The sequence below is a fragment of the Chinchilla lanigera genome, unplaced genomic scaffold (assembly GCF_000276665.1).
Source record: "Chinchilla lanigera isolate Chin_1 unplaced genomic scaffold, ChiLan1.0 scaffold00003, whole genome shotgun sequence".
Lineage (NCBI taxonomy): Eukaryota > Metazoa > Chordata > Mammalia > Rodentia > Chinchillidae > Chinchilla > Chinchilla lanigera.
Window position 1 is genome coordinate 44,160,387 of NW_004955404.1, and position 24,391 is coordinate 44,184,777.

The window sequence follows — 24,391 nt, forward strand, 5'->3', positions numbered from 1 at the left end:
TCCAATTAGAAATGAAAAAAGGTGAAATTGGAACAGACACTGTCAAGATCCAGAAGACAGTAATTACTTTCAAATTTTTCCCACCAACAAATTAGCAAATTTCAAAGAAATGTACAGATTACTAGACACCCACAAATTATAAAAACTATCCCAAGAAGACCTATATATGATGAAAAACTCAATAACAAACAATGAAATTAACTTAGTAATAAAGAATCTACCAACTAATAAAAGCCCAGGACCTGATAGATTCACTCTTCAATTTTACAGAATTTTAAGGATGTTATATCACCAATACTCCTCAAGCTGTTTAAAGAAATTGAAAAGGATGGAATGCTTCCAAGTTCATTTGTGGAATCCAGGATCACCCTTACCTGAAAACCAGATAAAACCCCAACTAAAAAAAAGAACTATAAGCCCATCTCATTAATCAACATAGATTCAAAAATCTTCAAAGGGATATCAGCAAATAGGATGCAACACATTATCAAAAAAAGGTACATATCATGATCAGATAGGTTTCATCCCAGAGATGCAAGGATGGTTCAACATACGTAAATCAATAAATATAACACATCATATAAACAGAAACAAGTTTTAAAACACACACACACAATCATATCAATAGACAGACAAAAAACTTTCAACAAAGTCCAACACCAGTTCATAATAAAAACCCTGAAGAAAATAGGTACAGAACTATATGTAAATATGACAAAGGCTATTTCTGACAAACGAATAGCCAGCTTCATACTAAATGGGGAAAGCATTCCACCTAAAATCAGGAAACCTGAAAGCATTCCACCTAAAATCAGGAACAAGACAAGGATGTCCACTATCATTTCTTCTATGCAATATAGTACTTGAAACATTAGCCAGAGCAACTAGAAAGGAGAAATAAATAAAGGAATACATATATAAAAGGGAGAACTCAAATTATCATTACTTGCAGATGAAATGATACTCTACATAGAAGACCCAAATAACTCTACAGAAAAACTCTTAAAAGTAATAATCAACCTTAGCAAAGTAGCAGGATACAAAATTTACACACAAAAATCATTAACATTTGTGTACAGCAAGAAGGAATGGAATGAGAAGGATATCATGAAAACAATACTATTAATAGCAGCTTCAAGAAAAATAAGATATCAAGAAATTAATCTAACCAAGGAAGTGAAAGACATCTATGAAGAAAGCAACAACACCCTGAAGAAGGAAATTGAAGAGGACATCAGAAAATGGAAAGATGTCCCCTGCTCCTGGACAGGCAGAAACAATATTGTGAAAATGGACATATTTCCAAAACCTCTATACAGATTCACTGCAGCCCCAATCAAAATAAGAACAGCATACTTTACAGATCTAGAGAAAAAAGAATTCTAAAATTCATATGAAACCAGAAGAGACCCAAAATGGCAAAAGTAATTTTAGCCAATAAGAGCAAAGCAGGCAACATAGCAATAACTGACTTCAAGCTATACTACAAAGCAGTAGGAATAAATATAGCATTGTACTGAAACAAAAACAGACACATCAGGGGAAAATAATCAAGGATTCAGAAACCTCACCAGACACATTCAACGTTTGATCTTTAACAAAGGGGCCAAAACCCTATGTTGGAGGAAAGAGAACTTATTCAACAAATCATGTTGTGAAAACTGATGAACTGATTATCCGTTTGTAGAGAATGAAACTAGACCCTTATCTCTTACCATATACTAAATTAAAATAAAAATGGATAAAAGATCTAAACTTTCAAACAAAACATTAAACCTCTGGGAGAAAAAACAGGTAAAACATTTGAAGACACAGGTATAGAATTGGATTTTCTAAACAGAGCCTCAATTCTACAAGAAATAGCAGCAAGAATCAACAAACAGGATAATATCAGACTGTAAAGCTTCTGTACAACAAAAGAACCAATCAATAGAGTGAAGAGACAACCTACAGATGAGAAGATATTTTACCAGCTACTCTTCAGACAATAGACTAATATTTAGAATATAAAAAAAACTAAAAAAAAAAAAATTTAAGCCACATAAAACAAAAGACACAGTCAAGAAATGGGCAATAGGAATGAACAGACACTTCATTGAGGAGGAAATACAAGTGGTCAATACATATATGAAAAAATATTCAACATCTCTGGCCATTAAAGAAATGCAAATTACAGACCAGGAGTAGAGGCACATGCCTGTAATCTCAGCACTGGAGAGGCTAAGACAGGGATTGTTGTGAGTTTGAGGCCAGCATAGGCTACAAAGTGAGCTCAAGGCCAGCCTGAACTGCATAGTGAGACCCTGTCTCAAAAAGGCAAAATAAAACAAACAAACAAAAAAATGCAAATTAAAACAACACTAAGATTCCATCTGACTCCAGAAAGAATGGCAATCATTAGGAAATCAAACAATAATAAATGCTGACATTGCTGTGGTGAAAAAAGAACCTTCCTTCATTGTAGGAGGGAATGTGTACTAGTACAACCATTATTGAAAGCGGTATGATTTCTCAAAGAATTGAAATTAGAAATTCTAAAGACCCAGCTACTCCTCTGCTAGGTATCTTCCCTAATAAACCTAAGTCATCATACTATAGCAATGCATGCATACCAATGTTTATAGCAGCACAATTTATAACACCTAAATCTGGAAGCAGCCTGTATACCCATCAACAGATGACTGGATAAACAAAATGTGCTATCTATGTATAATGAAATACTACTTGACTATAAAGAATGACAAATTTGAGACATTTGAAGGAAAATGGATGCACCTGGAAAATATAATGTTGAGTGAAATAAATCAGACACAAGTTTAGACACTATACAGTATCTCTCATTTGAATGTGGCAAAGTACAGACAAAGAAAATTATGTGGAATGGATAGAAAAGAACAAGGAATGGACCTTTTGCAGTAAGGAAGTGATCCAAGGGAACAAGGGTGAGGAATGAAGAGGAGAGGAATGAGAAATAAGAAGAGAATAAAGATATGCTCTCTACAGGAACCCAATAACCCTAATTAATGTATATACTACAGGCCATAACATGAGCTAAGACAAATAATATCAACATAAGAAGGGGGTGGGGAACCGTGGGGGAGGGAGAGGATAGTAGAAGGGGATTTTTAAAAGGAAACAAGCTTGAATATCTGTGTGTAACCACTCCCAAGGTGATTATAAACTGTGTGTACTAATATAAATAAATAATTTTGGAATTCTTTTTATAAAAGGAATGTGTTGAAGATTCTCTCATCATAAGAAGGGATAGAGAAAAAGACAATGAAAGTTTGCCTGACTTTAAATCGTTGTACATGTTTGAATATCTACATTCTCCAAAATTCTCTACTTCCTTACCTTCTTCTGCCCTGCTTCTAGTTGTTCCTCAAAGCTCCCCTCTAGCTGGGCTTTCTTATTCTTCATTCTGTGGTCTTTCTTTTGGCTGCTGTTGTTCTGTGCTCTTTCTGTCAGCAATCTCATCAGTGCATGTGGACTCAACTAGTATAGGGTGTCTCACAAATTCCTGTCTCCAATGCACTCCAAGCCTATCTCCTGACTCCGGACCTATACATCCAACTTATTATTCCCCTGCTTCACTTGGAAATCTACTGAATGACACATGTGCAAGATCAAATGCATTGCCTTTTTTCCAAAGTCCAGCACTCAACTCAGTAAGCAGCACAACTATCATTCAGTTTCTCAAGGCAGAAACAAGATATAAACTTTATTTTCTTTCCCTCACGCTTTATATGTAGCTTGTCCATTTGATTTCAACTATTAAATTCCTACATCTGTGCATTTTCACTGCCACCATCCTATTCTAAGCAATACAGGTAGCACAGTGCTCTCAAGGAAAGCTGCCTGGAACATTGCAGCAGCCTCCTGACTCAACTCCAAGACCTCTTTTGCCTCTTGATTATTTGTTCTTCTCTTCAGTAAAACATCTTTACAGAACACAAATCTGATTACATCTCTCAAAATTCTTCAGTGAGCTTCACTGTTCTCACACTTAACAGTTTGGAGGCGGGGCGGGTACTAGAAATCAAACTCAGGACCTTGTGCTTGCCAGGCAAGCATTGTGCCACTGAGCTATATTCCCAGCCTTATTCTCAGATTTGAGCTCAACAGAATTGCTACAAATCATTAGGCTTTGCCAAGTCTGAGCCCTCTGTGTCATAGTCTTCCCTACTGAGTCCAAGGGCACATTGCCCTTCTCTTAAATCATCTTTTAAATTGATCCTCTTCTTCTCCCACTGAATAACTCTAAACATTGCTTCCCAGTCTGTGATGAGCCTGCTCATGTGTGCACACATACCCACACTAACAAACACCCTTCAGTAACTCCTACTTAGGCTGATCCAACTGAAGTGATCCTTTCTTAGAGGAGTCTTTCCCAATACTATACAAAGATCAAGATGCTTTGCCATGCTCTCTCATCTGGAGTGTTCAATTTCATTCTTAGTTTTGGTTAAACAATCATTTATATAATTATTTTATCTAATTCCAGATTTTCACCACAGAACTGTAAGTTCCATGAGGGCAGGACTATGATGATTTTGTTCATCTTAGTCTCAGAATTTAGCATAGAGTCTCAAGCAGAGGTAATACATACTAAAGGTTTATTGGATTAAAACAAAGACAAAGAATTTATAGTTTTACTGTTGAGCTATTTCCTAACAAGAAAAAACAATGATTTAACGTTTATAAAGCACTTTCCCATACCTAATCTTATCTTGTCTGCACAAAAGCACGTAACAGAGATGGCAAACCTTTAGGGATGAGTGCCCAAACTGCAACCCCAAACCCTCTTGTTTATCAGAAAGTGCCAAACAGAATACTGAGGGTTCAGTTTAGAAAAAGCAACTCATACATTAACATCTTTTGTCTTCAAGAAAAACAAGTAGCATGTGTGCCATAGGTTCATCACTACCGACTGTACGATGAATCATTGACAATGCATCTCCACTACAAATCTGACACTTCTGCTCTAAGGCCAAATAGACTGCATTTTCCAGGGTCCTTTGGGAAAACAGAACACATACATACACATGCATGCTTGTATATGGTGAGGAGGAGAGAGGGGAGGAGAAGAGAGAGGAAGGACAGAGAGATGAAAAGAGAGGGAGGCAGAAAGATGATAACAGCTGTCTCATGCTGTGCAGAGGCAATCCCTTCACATGCTGTTTGGAATGTGGAGAACCAGAGAAGCCAATGGTGAAATTTATCCCCTGTCAAGGCCTGAAAAGCTAATATCTTGCTCTGCTTGTTGGCCACCATAAGCTACCCATCTTTGTTGGTCTCAAGTGTGGGCCAACAATAACTAATGGAAGTTGTTGATGAGTGGTAAAGATTTAGAAAGAACTGTAATGGAAGACTAGTGACAATAAATTCTTAGAACCTGCTGGCACATGCCTGTAATTCCAGAACATTAGCAGGAGGACCTCAAATTTAAGCCCACCTGGGCAATTTAGCATTTAGGTGAGACTCTGTCAAAAAATACAAAATAAAAAAGTCCTGGGGATGTAGATCAGAGTGAAGGTCCTGAGTTCAAATCCTTGAAATTACACACAGGCATGCACATATGTAAAGACCTGAGGAAGAAGTACGTGAATGGACTTCACAAAGTAGAGTCAAAGTATAAAAACATTTGTTATATTTAGGTGTATGTAAATACTCTTAACTAAGGGAGTAGAAGACAAGCCATTCTGTGGATGTCAGTCATCACATTGTCACTGGACTATGCAATCGATTGGGCCATGTAAAAGTAGCCATGGTTTTGGGAGTGGAACCAAGGGATGGGAGCAACACCGTGGTCTTCTAAGCATCATTGCTTACCATGACGGCTGAGTGCCCTGTATGCCAACCACAGGGAACAGTGGTGAGACTTCTGCAATTTCTGAGTCATCTGCCATCACAGAGATTGCATTCATCACAAACACTTCACCTACAGTGTAATAAAGATACTTTGTCAACCACACCATGCATATGCTCGTTACCAACCATTATTTCTGTGCCATTGTTGTTATCCCTGTATTGATATCATTCTGATCAGCTCTGCTTCTGACAAAGAGCTTTATGACCAAAACCAAATGAGATGAGGAATTGACACGTCTGAGATTTCCTGTTATTTTCATATATCATCATAGAAAATCAAGTGACACCACAGAGCAATACACTGGCTTCTTGAAGACTTAGTTATGGAACCAGCTTGAAGGTGATATTTGTAAGGATAGAATGTTCTCCTACTGGAGAACTGGCTAGAGTATATGATCTGAATCAGCAGACACTTTGTGGTATAGTACTCTTAGAACCCATATATCTGGAGGAAGCAACACTTCTTATTACACGTAGTTAGAAAACAAAGGTTGCTTCACAACCTACCATTTTGGATTTTACTGGTTTTGCTGTATTGGTATAAAGATAAAATGCTTCCAGCAGGGTCTAAATTATTAGTTCTACTACATTTGAAATTGAGGCAGTTACATGGCCATTTTAAGCAGTATAAGTCAAACTACATGGAGGAAAATCAAAGATTAGCCTGGTATTTACAGCAATTACTCTTGATTGTCCAAGGATAATGTTTTCTACCACGAAAACACACACACACTTCAAAAGAAGTAGGTAGGTTTGTCTCCTCTCTGGTAATGCCTTATCCAGTGGCAAAAATTTACAGCCCACTACAGCAGGAAGCCCACATTACAGTCCCCATAACTGAGGTTTGGAGTCAACTTAAAAAAGAAAACAAGAATTAGATATGCTGACTTTGGAAAAAGGAAAGAGGAATGTGGTGATTAAGCTCAATTATCAATTTGATTGGCTTGGGAGCTACATAGGCAGTCACTAAAGCACATTTGTGGTTACCTGAGTGGGTCATGACCTGTGGTACTATATCTTGTGCCTGGCCCCATCTTCTCTGCACTATGCTCCTGCTCTGCTTGCTGGCCACCATAAACTAAACATCTCTGCTGCACCATGCCCTTTTACCATAATGCTTCTACCTTAGAGGCAGCCAATCAGGGACTGACCCTTCTGAAACCCTGAACCAAATTAAACATCTTCTCCTTTAAGTTGTAAATGTTGAATGTTGTGTTCCATTGATGGGAAAGATGACTAATACTATGAAATGGGTAGTAAAGATATAAATTCTAATTTCTATAAATTAGAAAATTAGTAAACACCATATGAAGATGCTACAATTACTACAAGAATTGGAGATCTTTCCTTTTGGGAAAATGATCTCACATATTTGAAGAACAATTAGATTATGCTAAGCAAGAGAATATGATTGTTGCTTTCAGAGATGTTATTGTTGTTGTACTGTGGTTGTTGTTTAGAAGGTTTCCATTTGAGGATGGGAACTTTGTCAGTTCTCCCATCAGTGTACTCATAGTATGCCCTGACTCATGTGTGGTACATAGCAGGAACTCAATGAACACTGAAGAAACACCAATATGTAAATTAAGTCATAGGTTAAGGCAGAAGCACTTTCAGTAAAATCAAAAATATCAGCTCCATTTTAAAGAAGTACAATAATTGTTAGTTTCTGCCACAAACCTAAACTCTTACTTGGTACTTTTATCAATTTCACAAATCTTTATGTGAGCAATGATTGAAATTATCAGGATTTTTTTCAATCGATAGTTTTCTTATCTAATTGACTGGTTAACTAAAAATATTACAGCAAGTTGTCTATTAATTTTTTTGACTGAAAGAGCTACATAAATCCAAGTATCAATTAGTTCTTCAATAGCTTTAGTACAATTATATTATTTGTATGCTTATGATTCCAGATGTACTAACCTTCATTCAAATTTATATAGTTACACCACTAGCTAACCTTTATGTGATAACATTCATTCACTTACCAAATACATGTACATCACATCTTAAATCCTATCCTTTGACTACTGACCAGTACATCATTGACACTCAATAACTTCAAAGTTGATTATTTGTTTTTTATTTAATTCAACCATTAAGCTTACATCAACTCAAGACTTAGGAACAGGTAATTTAACAGTGTATCGGCATGACCAGATATGATGCGGAAAAGTATATCTCAATCCATCATAAAAGAAAGGGAAACCTGTTAAAAATTCAAGGCAATCATACAGATGAGAAATTATGTAAATCTAGTCAAAGTAATGGCAGTTAGATAATGACAAAGGAAATAAAGAGTATTTATGAGTCAGTGTTGCTGAGCTAAGTGAACATTTGGAGATGGAAAGTAAAGGAATCTGAAAAAAACAGATTTTAGGCATTTGTAATTGTAGGAATCATAGTGGTAACAAATGAATTTGAGAGAAGAAGGTCAGCTGTGGACACACCATGTCTTAGGTATTGAGATGTTCACAAACCAGTTACACAGAGCTGTCTGGACTGGAAAGGATTTGAGAGTTATTGGTGTCTGGTAGCTGTTAGTATTGTGCATTTTATGACATTGTTCCAAAGAAATTAGATCCTTAACACTTGCCTTTTCTTTTTACAATATGTTTTCTAAAAAGACACACAGGTTTACTTACCCTACCTTAAAAAGGAATGAAAGTGAGAAAGCATAACCAGCTACAGGGCCAGCAGTGTTTCACTTTTCACATTGTTCTAGGTTTGCCCTGGACAAGTTAGTTGTATGGTCTTCACCACCAGATCTTAAGTAGTTTCTGAAGACCCATGCAGGAGCAGTGAGCATAAACCCAGTACCCAATACACACATTTGCCAGCTACTGAGCTTCCTCCCTCTGCTATTGCACTTACTTCCTGCACCTAGGAAGAGAGTTCACCTCCAGCTTATGTGTCTCATCAGATTAAATTTCCCTACTATACTGTTATTCATTGGACTGTTCCACTTTCGTCCTCTCCCAATCACATGGCTTGCTCCATTCCCCAGGTTTTTTTGGCTCTGGCTCATTCTTAAGGTTTCTCGTAGTCATCTTCCTTTCTGAAATCATGCCCAAAGACCTTAAGCAATATCTTCTTGTGATAGTGAGCCAAGAGTTTGGAGAAATAAAGACAGAATAAAATATTATATAAGACAGGAAAGAAATGGTTCTACAAATAGAATGGACAACCAAAAGATACAATATTATCGATGGTCAAAGTAGAAGGGGTCTTAGTCTCTGATGGAGAAGAAAATCAACCAGCTAATGAGTATAAGGAACCAACAAAGGTAGAAAATATAGTCTGCTACCCCAAAGCTTCATTGTTATAATTTTAAAAGTGGAAGACAAATTGTACAACGTATATACTATGAAACATCATGAACTTTATTCATTAGAGAGTTCTTCAAAACCTATTTAACTTTTATTGTCTACCTCTGATATGCTTGGTTATCTGCTTTCTCATTCTACCTAAAATTATAATGAGCAAACCAGGATGGAGAATACAATGACAATCAGAAATATACTGTTACAATTTGATATAAGAGAAAAACAAGGGGAAAAAACAGAAAACAGATCTCAAATAGAACAGCTAAGCACGCAGTATAAATATAAATCATTCTGAACAATACACTCACAGAAAAGTCATTGCATTTAAGCATAATAGAGTAAGTGAAACTCTCCCTAGATGATTCTTGGTTGTCAAGAAAATAATAAATGATGTTCAAAGAACTCGGTCCCAAAGATCACAATGTAAAAAGATAGTTCCTGAAATTTTCCTTGTTGTGTTCCTTAAAGGTTAGTTTTCAATTTCCTCAGAAACATACAAAGACAAAATATGTCATTACCCAGTGATGCTAAGCAAATAAGATTCTACTAAACACCCACATGAATGTTAACTGGTTATCAAACTCAGACAGACCAAGACCAAATCAGCATTGGATAATTATGGGGCAATCTACAAAATATCTTCTGCTTATTATTGTATTCATTACTGACCTTTCATTTGAACCTTTTTACTGCAGATGGTGACTTTATTCTCTGGATAACATCTGCTTTTCATTGCTATTGTGGAAAGTATATCCTACATGAAATTTTTAGTACAGTGTTCTTCTCTGAAACAACCTTTATTTTCTCTGAACTATGAACACCAAATCTATAAGTGTGGGGTTCATAAATGCCAGTAGGTGGGAAGTCCTCTGGATTTGTAAATTCCTGACTTGCCATTTTGAGTATTTGCAATTGTGCTAACAATCTATTCCCATCTTCTGGGACCAGTGTGACTTGACCCCTTGCTCCAAGGTGGCAGATATAATGTACCTACTTCAAGTCAGTCCTGGTCATGAAAAGGGCAGTGGGAATTACCAGCATATTGGAAGGTGTTAGAAGGCTTTCTTCTTGGTATAGCACTGAAATAAAAGCTTTAGAGAGAAAAATTTGTATTTGGGAAAAAGAAAACCCTGGTGAAGAAAGTGAAACTCCTCTGCTTTATTATTGCAGCATAGGTAACAGTAAATTGATTATTGATTTTTTAACATTTGTACATTATACAAAGGATTTGTCTATATCATATTTAAAATGCATTCAGACAGGAGCAGAAAAGGCATACAGAAATCACTTATAATTTTACCTCATCCCCATAATTTCTTCCTAACTGACGTTATCTAAAAGTGTGATATCTGAGGCTTTTGACTCATTATAAAATACTTCAGCACTATATCTTTCGTTAACTATATGCAATCTCCACTCCAAGTTGAACAGTTAAAACTAGCTAGTAATTACAACTTGTAGAACATTTGAAATGAACTTCCAGAGCTCTGAGGAGTTACCAACGGTACACATCAAAAAATGGGCTGCCAGACAGAACTGAAAGACGGTGTTGGGACAAACTCAGAGACACACTGCATCAGGGACATGAAACCCACTTTCAGAACCATAAACGGCTCCATTAATACTTTGACTAACTGGAAAAAGGCCTTGCAACCCTGGGAATGTGACTTTATCTCTGCCTTCCCTAGATTCCAATCATTTTGGTGCCTACATAAACCTGTCTAAAAAAAAAGTATTACTGCTAACTTCCCTTAACATATTGTACTTTTCAAGGCTGCCCAGCTACAGTTATGCTCTCCTGTTGCCATTTCTCAAGTGAATGACAGCATTTCTGTCCCCCTCTTACCTTCCCTCTCTTCTTACCTCTCTCTTCTTACCTCTTGCATGCAGGGTCCTTCATAGTCTCAATATTCTCTGGATAATAATGCTACTTTCCACCAGGTACCTCCCCACAAAATTGGAATTCTACTTGAAAAGAAGCCCAGTGTGGTGTTAGGTATTCATAAATCCATGGAGCTAAGTTTCTTATCCATAATTACTTACACTGGAAAAGTAATTGTAATCTTAATGTTAGGAAAGTACTGGGTGGATAGAAGGAAGTCTTTTAGAGAGTATACATTTTTCCATCTGGCAGTTGACAGAAAAAGTACAATAGCAAAAAAGAGGAATATATTATTCCTCATTAGCCATGTTGAAACAAAATAATTTGTCTAAATTTCCAGACTGCTAACACTCAACTTGAACCCTGACTTTATGTGAAAATTCTGTTTTGTTTTATTTCATTTTGTTTCATTTCATTTTGCTTTTCTGTTTTGCTCTGCTTTGCTTTGCTTTCCTATCATCTGTCCCTAAGTCCTCTGCCTAACATTTTGGTTTTAGCTCCTAATATTCTCTAATTTTCTTTGACTTATTCTTTTTTTCCCAAGATAATTAGAGATAATATTTAGGAAAAAAAAAGAAAATGAGTCACCCATATTCTCAGCATACAGAATTGTAATACTGATCTACTATAACTCTTGTGTTCTAACATTATCTCCATGTATAAAAAACTTTTTAACTATATAAGTAATATATAAATTCTTTTTAAAAATTTAAGATCACAGGTAAAGCTAAAATATTATTTCAATATAAAAATAAAACTAAATTTCCTTTGACCATCACTCCAGTAAGTCACAATCCCAGTTTGTAGGCAATATGACTTTGATGTATATTCCTCGAGTCCATTTTTATACTTTGATATAAATACCTTGAAATATAATAGTATATTTGGTGGATGACTCTGAATATAAATGTATGATGTTGAGCACATTAATTTACAGTTTTCTTTTTCATTGGACAATTTACCCTCAAGCTCTTGCATTCTTTGTTAGGTTTATTCCTAGATATATAGATTTTGTTGCCATTTCAAATAGAATTCTTTTTTCTATTGCATTTTCTAATGGGTTATTCCCAGGATAGAGGAAAGCAATTGATTTTGATATGCTGATCTTATATCCAAAAACTTTGCTGAACTTTTTTATTATTTCCAAGAAGGCAGATCTTTTCTACTGTCTTATGACCTCCAGAGGAACCGGGAGCACATGTCATCTGTATTCCTGAAAAGCAGATAATTTTAGCAAGGTTCTGAAAATAACAAAATTCCACTGCAATGAAATGTTCATGCTACCTGAGGTTCTTGATAATGGGAATTGGCCTGTCATGCTCTACTGATTTATATCCCTGTAAGACATTACACACATTTGGTGGCTGCAGACCTCCTCACATATGCCTACAAGATAATTGCACTGACTTTCTTTCTGTAGCTTTCTAATGCCAGAGCATAATGTTACAGTTTCAATCATTTTTCCAAGGGCTAAAGCCCTGTTTCTCTTCTGGTGGGCATCAGTGATGATGATGATAGTGATAAGCTTCTTAGAGCTAACTCTCAAGAGGCTTGAAGGGACAGAAGCATTCTAAACACTGGAAGTTAATGCAGTGTCTTACTATGTTTCTGAAGCACAAGCAAAATGAATAAATAATCAGAAGTGAAGCAATTCTTACTGAGCAGAAATGACACCCTACATATTGGTGATGTTTATGAAAGCTCTAAGTTAAAATACCTTTTCATATATGTAGGTTTTCATGCCAGTGTTTATTTGCATTATTCCAAAAAGCTCAATGAACTTTCGCCATATTTACCTGAGTGAGATGAATACATTGTGGAATTTATGTGCCCATTTCACTTGCTTTAATAGCCACTCAGCCTGATATCCACAGTGGATTTACCAGTGACGATCATTAGCAAATGTAAACTCTCCAAAGTTAATGTTTGTCATTCTTGTATTCTGCCTTTATAATCTATGTAGATACAGCCCCTAACAGGAGGCTGCTTAGCTTTTCTCTCTTTTTAAGCTTCCTTCTTTTCTTCAGTCTTTTTTTTCTTCCTCTTCTCTTTATTTCTTTTCTCTTTGTTCTTCTTTCAGTCTGACTTTCCAAATGTTTTTCACTCATACAAAAAAGAATGAATATCAGCAACAGTAGTAGAAGCAGCAACAACAACGACAAATCCCACCTTAATAAATACTTTTCATAAAATTTCTAAGTAACTATGGGTCCACTATCTGCCCTTTCTTCCCAGCTAGACTGAAATGAGCAAAGACCCATTTGTTAAAATTTTCTTAAGAAAAAAACTAAGCACAATAGATCTGATCTTCTCAAACTCTCTCAGGCACCAGAGTCATGATAATGTCATGATTCCTCTAGAGCTATGCAATAGAACCTGTATTTGTGCAACTAAATTAAAAATTGTTTTAAAATTAGCATTCTCCAGATTATAAGATAATTTATTCATTTCAAATGATCATTATGGAAAAAAATGCAAACAAGCAAACAAAATAAAACAAAAAGACACAGAATTGATCCAGAGCATAAGCTCAGAATCAGCTAGTTTTCCTTCCTCACCTGATTTTAAAGTACCAAATTGGCCATGACTGAACTGGCTTTTTCACTCTCATTTCAACTGTTATGCAGGAAATTCATGAGGTCTCTGAGACTGATAATGAACACTTTGAAAATTTCTTATTTGAGTAGAGTCTCAATATTATTTTTAGGAACATATGTGATATTAATACTGTTTTCCCTGGTAAGGAACCAAAATTTCTTCCCACAAATTTAGTCACTATATGAAAAGTATTGTCTTTCATTACATTTTCACATTTAATAGTTAGGAATCACAATCATCTACCTTGCCATAAGTGGATCTTTTGAAAAACATTTGACTACATGAAAGCAAAATTAATTTAGTCTGAAGGATATTGAAACATACCACAAATAAGACAAAAGAATAAATTACATCCCTTAATAGGAAACCTGGGTGGAATGCAATAGATTTAATTGTACAGTGTTCTTAAGAGTGAAAAGAGAGGATAATTCTTATGAGTACCTCATTGCAATAATTCAAAAGAAGATTTAATCTTTGGACTAAGAAACAGATCTAGCATGCAATTTCCTTTTTTCCATGAGTAGAGATTTTAAAGTGCTTTAATCATTCGCTCTACATTTCTACTATTTTTTTATACTCTATCTATTACCAAAAGGTAATAATGAAACAAGAATGGAGAGAGGGAGGAAGAAAATGAGAATATCAATAGATTCTTTTTTTTCTCAGAGAGAAATTTACTGTCAAGGTATGCTCTGCTCTGAATGCAATAAAGAATTGGAAAATACTTAACGTAACCCTGCCATGCTCCTAGGAGGTGACCAACATGGGAGAAAAGTGGTAGACCAATGGCATGGGTTACAATTCCTATGTTTTCTAGGGGCATAATAGACACTGCCTTCAAGGTGTCAGAGACCTTGGACTAGCCAGTACTACAGCATTTCTGTGTAATGACCTTCAGCTCAATAACCATCAGCTGGAATTGATGGAAGTAAAAGCAGAAAAGCATGCAAATGTGGATAAGGATGTCACGCACCCACAGAATAAGTAGCATTCAGATTGCCAAAATATTAGAGTGAATCCTTCTCTCCTAATTCCTCCTGATAAACAACATATTGGAAGTTCATACCAAAAGCAAATAAAACAGTAGTATAGAAGATAGAAAGAACTGTGTCATTAACACCTGGTAATGCTCCCAGGAGCCACTAGAGCAGCCCAGATGTTGGGAATTCACAAGCAAAGCCTTCCTGAAGATGAAACAACTATTTAATTCTGAAGCACTAAGGACACCTGACACTCTGCAGAACTTGGCTTTGTCCATTTTATAAATAATGGAAAAATCTTGCTGAGAGATTTTGCACCACTGACGTAGGGGCAAGCTCCTGAACTCCACAAATATGTGTCCTTATAATCCCATTTGCCTATATCTGTAGTAGTTTGCAAAGAAATACCACATATTGAGGATGGCACATAATTATGCAGTAAATCTCCATATGTTAAGATGAATACAATTACTAAAAGGAAATATGCTGGAGCCAAACATTTCTCAATATGCAGTGTTTATTTTTAATCATTTTTCTCTTAAAATTCTGCTCAAATCCTCTTCCTTTCAAGAATTTCAGCCGATTAGAGACAAAAGTAGTAACTCTTACACTCATGAAGTCAGGGCAAAGAAAGCGAGAGAATTTTCCCTGTCTTATTTAAGAACCTATTTGATGTAGCACTTTGGAAACTGAGCTAATATTCTCCAGTCCTTTTGAAAGTTGTTTTGCTTTACTTGGGTTTGAAAGAAAGGCAATATAAGAACTTTTGAGGGGAAAAGGGAGGAACGTGTTATCATTCTTTCAAACTTATTTAGCTGAAAAGGTTCATTATTTTTAATATGTATTCATCACACACACAATGATAGTTCAAATGCCATAGCTAGAGAATGCAAACTATTGTTAATAAGCACTGGAGCTCCGCCCTGCCAACTGCACTAATTGTAATTAACTGACAGATTTGACAGTTACTTATTGACAGATTATGAGGTGAAGCCTTCTTTAGTGTTACTATGTATAATGTGGATACTTAGTCACAGAATAAATAATTAGCTTACTTCAGGCTGATCCCATCTAGTCTCTCATTTTTTGTATCCATAAATACAATCAGTATAGTAAAAAGTCCTTGTGTGACTTAAGAATAACTACATGAGCAGTAACAATTTGTCCTGCCACTTATATCTCTAGTTTTAAAGTAGTAAAATAAAGTTTAAAAACATTTAATAATATGACATTTGATTTTTTTAAAAAAAGATTGTTTTATCTCACACATAAAAAGTACCAAATTTGTATCCCCAAGATGAGCTCTAATGAGGCTTACTCATTTCATCGGTTTCCACCCTTGGACAGGTTGGTTGTTGAGGAGAAGCAGGATGACAGTTTCAATTACATAGTTCTAATATCAAAGTGACACAGGTTTAAAACTGTGTCACTTATTATTAATGACCTTCTGAAACTGTTCATTCAACCACTTGCTTTTTTGCTTAATAAAATGGTAACTACAATATATACCTCAAAGTTTGGATTTCTAGATCAGAGAATAATTTTATGAGGCATTTTGCATACTGTGTGACACATGATACTATGTACACTGTTGTTACTATTGGTACTAAAACAAAATTAATAGAAATAGGCTTCCTATGCCCATATGGAAATTAAACAAGGACAGTATCAGCTTTTACCATAATTGAAAAATCGTTTCAGTCTACAGTCAATACAGAATACATCTGTAAGTCCTTTTTCCTTTTAAAGCTTTCATTTCATTTTCATTTTACAGCTATTTTCAGTTGTGTACAGTGTTCAGTCCCTTTTTGCTCATTCTTAGGTTTTGCTTTCCTTCACCAAAGAATTCAGAATCAGCCAATACTTGCACAAATAACCCTCTCACAATTAACATATTCAATCTTCCTATGGAAAGGGACTGAAAACTAAATGCTAATTTCACCCTATTTAGTAATAAAGATTGTGACTTTTTTCCTCATGTACAAAGCCTTAACATGATATTAAAGCATTTCTTGATTGTTAAGCAATGAGATGGTTGGAATTAGTGTTAAAGAGTTTTTGCCATTATGTATACTGGAGCATCTTCCTGTTATTCTAGGGATTTTATTAACAAGGACTTAGGCAAATCAAGACATATTATAGATTCTTTGCTACATTTAATTAGAAAACATTCCAAAATCCATAGGTTGCATAATCCAGTGCTATCCTGAGGCAGTTTGTTCCAGACAGCACCATCCCTGAGAAATGGAACATCTAACAATGCATACTAACGAACTATGAGATTCAGTGTTCCAGGCTAGCACACAGGCAATCAAGGAGTATGTCATTTCCTTAATTGTACAGATCATTGAGAAGTGGTAAAGAGGTAGTTTTTCACTACTCTCACAAAGTTCCATTGCATTCACCATAGACTGTCAATGCTCTAATCTCCTGAGGTTAGCAGTGATGTAAATGTAATCAGTTTTCATTGATAGACTGCAATATACTCTTGTATATTGCTTAAATAAGATTGATTTGTTTCATTTTGCCATAGCTCTGCTCTTTTTTTCATGAAACCTGTATTTGTATAATCCTGAATCCTGCATGGATTTGGATTTAAAGTTGTTGCTTTGAAGACAAGCCCTGATTCTGAGAGAAAGAGAAGGAGCAAGAGATTCAGTCCTATTGTATTTCCGATAAAGGGTTCTACAGATGACTTAGATGCCACTAAATAGATGATTCTTTTATTACATACACATTCTCCTCTGCCACCACTACCTTACTTTTTGCAGAATCAAATCCTGACAGCAATACAAAGCAATGGCTTTGTTCATTTCAAAATACAAGGAGGAAAAAAATTGCCAACAAATATTTCACTTGAGTTCTGAATTCCAGCTGTGTTGTGTTCTCACATAAAAGCAAGCAGAATTGCTCGTCATCTCAGACAAGTTTGAAAAACAAATCAGAAGGTTATATAGTGCTTTCCCCATAGCTTATCAACAGCCACATCAGCCAGGCTTATTTTTATACTGTGATTGACTTTTCTGAGACCTACAATAGCACAATTTAAGGCACCTACTGATATCCTTGTGAGGTTCCATGATTTGAAATCTAGAAGAATTCAAAGAGATAATTCAGAGCAGATGTGATTAACTGCTCAAAAAATTTTTGCTATAGTTTTCATCTCTTGTGAGAGCATCTCCAAGAGAGTAAATAATGACAATTGTTGCAAATGAAATCTCAAGACAAGCAACACATTCACCTCACACCAGACAGGAATACATTGTCTAAGTATTCTGGAATACCTCTGTGCATGTATTGAGAGTTATCCGCAAAGCTTCAAGCTTGGAAACCAGTTGTCACTTCTGGTATGATGAGGATAAGGTGATCGAAGAGGTCAGCCATTATCATCTTGAACATCCCACTGACCAGCAGCAACTAGTCTTCTGTAGGAATGAATTTTCAGAAAAAAATATCCCAACCTCTTTTGGCTTCACTTCCTGAAGCTATGGTAGGCACTACATCACTACATCACTAAAGTGAGAAATCTTGGTTACTATAGCTTATGACCTATGCCAGAGAGCCAAACTTTTCCACTACTGCATTTCTATTTACTTTAGAATAACATTAACAATCTTCCCATCACTATACCTTGACCATAAGGTATTGCTACAGGGTCAGGATGCAACATTTCTAGCTTTGCTACCCAGAAAATCATGAACTGAATTGATGATCAAAATCCATTTTGCCTTGAAGCAATAATATTTCCTCAGTTCATTCATATAAGGTGAAAATAAGGAAATGTTATTTTCTCACTAAGAATACAGGCAAATAAAAATTTGAGGATGAAGAAGAAATATAAGGAAAATATAACTATTAATCATTACTAAAATGTAGGGTGAATTTGTGCCATACTGATTGTTTCTAAAACCAAGAAAACATTTTTCTGAGCAGGCTGACATTTTTCACCTCATCACTTATTGTTCGCCGAGTCACGATCAACTCTTCATTGGAGTTTTACTTTGTTCTCTTGTCTCCTCTTGCTCAGTGCTTTTCTGAATTATCGCTTCATTTCCAACTAATAGCCACTGTACATTAATAGCAGCAGTTGTTACCCTTAGCTCTCCTGCCATTTCCTACCTTAATTCCTCAGTTTTTCACTCAGTCTCCAATGCAGTAATAAGAGGTGTTCTCTTGGTAGGATCACCAGAGTTGGGAGTCCTGACTCTCACACATTTGTGCACAAACACATACGTGTGCATGCCTTCTAGATCCAGGTTGCCATTTCTCAAATCTCATTCTAGTACTAACCAGTTCACTAAAATGATATTTTTTCATGAAAAGAAACACAATAAAGTTATCAGTATATCCTAATGGGAAGAATTAGATCATTTTTAAACACCAGAGTATAAAGAGGCAGACCAGAAGACCCTGGACACATGTGAGGGTGCAACAATTCAAGGACTCAACAACTTAGTGAAATGTATTGACATAGGCAGGTATCACAGACTTTCATAGAGGTCCCAAAGTTCCTGAGAGCTATATAGACGCACAAACTCACAAGGACAAGACCAAGTCAAAGTTTGACTCCATTCTCTACTACAGACATTGTTAGCATTTTGTACTTGCCTGTATCATAGCCCTAAAATATTATTCCACTGTGTGGTATTACAGGCACAGCTCTCCTGCAAGGACTGCAGATACTAGAAGATACAGTATTAATATTTTGAAATATCTACATCAAAGGCCTGGTGTGGTGGCAAATGCCTGTAATCCCAGTACTTGGGAGGCTGAGGCAAGAGGATTGCCATGAGTTTGAGGCCAGCCTGGGCTACAAAGTGAGTTCAAGTTCAGCCTGAGCTGCATAGGGAAACCCTGTCTCAAAAACACAAAAAAGATATTTACCTCAGCACCAAACACCTAACTCAGAGTTGACAGCACATCAGAATTACCTAGTTAACAAAACTACAGTTTTGTAAGTCTTACACAATACCTAGTGAATCAATATATATAGAAATGTGGCCTGAACAGCTATAGCTGTTGTAGTGCTAGTCATGATTTTTACTTGAAATGTGGATTAAGAACAATTATAATATCATCTGAGTGAACAAATTTTGCTTATATCCTTTTTGACTATTGTCTACAATAGAGAAATGTAGACATTACAGAACTCCAGGTTGTGGGGGAAAGTGACTCACATAAACTATAATGTGGATGGGACTCCCTGGAGTTATGGGGTCCTAAAAGCCTTAGAAAATATGCAAAGTCCCTGCACACTCGATGTCCATAAAGAAAAATTTGCTGATGCCTCCACATTTTCAGGTTTTAACTTCAAAACTTACTGCTACATAAGCATCAAAAGAAAAAGATACTTGAAAAAGATGAACTAATCTGTCTCTCATCTCTAATTTTGCCTTCAAACTATAGCAGAATTGCAAGTGCCTTATTTTTTTAAATGTTATTTTCTTTTAAATTTTAGAAGTAAAAGAAAAAAACATATTAAGAAACAGACAACCATTTACAAAGAATAGTTAAGCAATACTGAATTACAGGCAAGGTAACAGGGAGTTAACAATGGTTGTATTACACATTGATAACTTCAAAGTGGTTACTCAGGAAAACAAATATAGACGTGTAAGATTGATCAAAATAATTAATCATTAACTGTTCCTTTCAATAAAGTGATAGAAGTCAGTAGTACAACTATGTTAGCTACCCAGTATATACTTACATGCATAATTTCCCCTTCTTTCTTTTCTCTTATCCCTCATCCCAGTTGCCCTTTACTTTTGAGCAGTTTCCTTTCATTTTACCATGTTTATCATACCTCCTAGTTTTTATTCACTCTTTCAGAGAAATGTTCAACATCATTAGTCATTTGAGAAATGAAAGTTAAAACAACTTTGAAATTCCATCTTACCCCAGTAAGAATGGCTATCATTAAGAAATCAACCAATAACAAATGCTGGCGAGGCTGTGGAGAAATAGGAACTCTTCTTCACTGATGGTGGGAATGCAGACTGCTGAAACCACTGTGGAAATCAGTTTGGAGATTCTTCAGCAAACTAGATCTAGAGGTCCCATTCGACCCAGCTATTCCCCTTCTGGGGATTTTCCCAGAAGAGCTGAAAACATCATATCATAACAATATATGTGCACCCATGTTCATAGCAGTGCAATTTGTAATTGCTAAATTGTGGAAGCAACACAAATGTCCATCTACTGGGGATTGGATAAAAACGTTGTGGCATTTTTATATAGTGGAATATTACTCAGCTATAAAGAAAGATAAACTTGAGGCTTTTATAGGTAAATGGCCACAACTAGAGACCACACTCATAAGTAAAATAAATCAGACCTGCATATGTAAGCAATCTATTGTCTCATTGGTGCAAGCCACCTATTCATTTTTCCTTCAAGTTTCCTTCAAGTTTCCACTCCAAATCTTAATGTGCTTACTAATTACTGTGGGTCACATTAACATTCAATTCTGATTCAGTAGGTCTTAGGTGAGGCCTGAGGTTGCAACCCTAACAAGATTCCAGGTGATATTGACTGCCCTTCCTTGCAGATCACACTTTTAAGTAGTAAGTACTAAAGAAATGCACAGTTAATGCACAACAAACTCTAATAAATTCTCTCTGGAGCTCAGAATCTCAGTGACTGAGCACCTTTCACAGTCTTCCTAGAATAATTTGAGAAGTTGTTAAACAATAACAACAACCACATACAAACCACACAAAATCCAAACTGGTTTTCAGATAGAGAAATTGATTTTGTTGTTAATTTACCATGATTAGATAAATGACAGGGGCAGAAATTAGACAATATCCTTATGCCATGTTTTTAAAGACAAAAAACAATGATACAGAATTTCAAAACAAGATAAGAGGAAATTAACAATGGTTATTACACTGCATACTGTTATCTTCAAAGTAGTTACTCAGATTTCAAGATATAGGTATGCAAAACTGATCAAATAATATAAGCAAAAACTATTTCTTTCATTGAACTAATAGAGGTTAACAGTATACTTATCTTAGCTACCTTCTATATATATTTTTTCTTTTCCATTCCTTCTTTTCTCCTTTCCCCCATCCCAGTTGTTCTATCCTTTTGAGCAGTTTCTTTCCCTTTCACAATATCTATTGTACTTTTGGATCTTATTTACTCTTTCAGATTCTTACACTAGGGAGATGATATGATGTTTACACTTGTGAATCTGATTTATTTCGCTTATAAGGATGGTCTGTAGTTGCATCCAATTACCTATAAAAACCTTGAGTTTATCCTTCTTTGTAGCTGATTAGTACTCCATTACATAAAAATAGCACATCTTTTTTATCCATTCCCTGGTTGAGGAGCATTTGGGTTGTTTCCAAGATTTAGCTATTATAAATTGTGCTGCTATAAACATAGATGCAGAACATCCATGTAGTATGATGTAATATGATGCTTTCAATTCTGTAGAGAATGCTTATTTTATTTCTTCTGAGAACACCTGTTTAATTGTTCTGAGATTAACTGTTTTAATTCTTCTGAAAACACCCAGAAGTAGAATAGCTGGGTTGAAAGGGACCTCTAATTTAGTTTTTGAGGAATCTTTACACTGATTTCCACAGTTATTGCACCAGTCTACACTCCCATCAGCAGTGGAGAAGGGTTCCTTTCTCTCTGCAGCCCCACCAGCATTTGTTACTGATTGATTTCTTGATCATAGCCATTCTATTTGGAGCAAGATGATAGCTCAGTGTTGTTTTAATTTGCATTTCTCAAATGACCAATTATGCTGCACATTTTTTTCATATACTTATTTGCCAGTTGTATTTCTTTATCTAAGAAGTGTGTATTCATCTCGGGTGCCCATTTTTGGATTGGGTCTTTGAATTTGGGGACCTGATTTTTTTCAATTCCTTGTATGTTCTAGATAGAAGTTCTTTTTTTTTTTTTTGTAAGACAAATTTTTTTTTTATTTTAAATATAAAAGGAGGGAAACATTAACAGACATACAACATTTTACAACATATCACAAGCACAATACAGACAATACAGAGTTACAAACAAAGTGGTAGGGAATTAACAATGCTTGTTGTATTACATATTGATATCTTCAAAGTGGCTTCTCATGAAAACAGATATAGACATGCAATACTGGTCAACCAAAGGCTCATTGACAGTTTCTTTCAGCATAGAAATAGAAGACAGAAGAACAACCATGTTATCTATCCTGTATATACATGCATAAAAAATTTCTCCTTCTTGGTAGAAGTTCTTTGACTGAGGAACAGTTAGCTAAAAGTTTTTTCTACTCTGTGAGTTTTCTTTTCATTCTGTTGATAATTTCTTTTGATTTTGAAAAACTTTTTAATAAGATGAAATCCCAGTTGTTGATTCTTTGAAGTATTTCCCATGCAATTTGGTTTTAGTTCGTGAACTCTGCCTACCCCTATGTCTTCAAGATTTTCACCTGCTTTCTCTTCCAGTAGATTTAGTGTCTGTTTTAATATTTAGATCTTTGATCCATTTTAATTTTAATTTAGTGCATGATGATTGACATGGGTCTAGTCTTCAGCACGTGGAAAGCCAGTTTCTCCAGCACATTTATTAAAAAGGCTATCTTTCTTCCAGTAAAAGTGTTTGACCTTTTATCAAAGATAAGATGGCTGAGTGAGTTTATTATTGTGTCTACATCTTCTAATCTGTTCCTCTGATCCTGAAGTGTGTATACTACTTTATCACAATAGTATAATTTCAAGTCAAGGATTGTGATGCATCCTGTCTTGCTTTTGTTGCCCAGTATTGCCTTTGCTATTCTAGGTCTCTTCTGTTTCCAAATGAATTTTAGGAATGTTTTCACTAGATCTGTGAGGTATGCTAATAGTATTTTGATCAAGACAGCATTCATTGTATATACCAGTTTTGGGTGTATGGCCATTTTCATACAGTTGGTTCCTCCTACCCATGAGCAAAGGATATCTTTCTATTTTCTGATATCCTCTTCAATCTCCTTTTTCAGAGTACTGTAATTTTCACTGTATAGATCTTTTACTTTCTTGATTCCTAAATATTTCATTTTTAGATGCTATTGTGAAGGGTGTGTTTTTCCTAATTTCTCTCCCAGGGAGTTTATTGCTTGCACATAGGAATACTATTGATTTCTGAGGGTCAGCTCTGTATCTAGCTATGATACTGAATTTACTTATTAATTCTAAAAGTCTTTTGGTGAAGTTTTGGGGTCTTCTATGTAGAGTATCATGTAATCTGTGAATAATGATAATACAACTTCTTCCTTTACCATTGTTATTCTTTTTATTTCTCTCTCTTGTCTATTTGCTCTGGTTAATATTTCTAGAGTTATATTGAATAAAAGTAGTGATAGTGGACATCCTTGTTTTGTTTAAGGTTTTAAAATGAAAGCTTTCAGTTTTTGTCCATTTAGTATGATGTTCGCTGTTGGTTTGTTATAGATAGCTTTTATCAGATTGAGGTAACAACCATTTATTCTGACTTTTTGTAGGGTTTTTATCATGAATGAGTGTTGGACTTTATCAAAAGCTTTTTCTGCATCTATTAAGATGATCATGTAATTTTTGCCTTTGGCTCTGTTGGAGTGGTGTATTACATTAATTGAATTTGTGAATATTGCACCATCTTTGCATTCCTGGAATGAATTCCACTTGGTCATGAATAAATTTCATGATGACTTACTGTATTCGGTTTGCTAGAGTCTTATTGAGGATTTTTGCATTTAC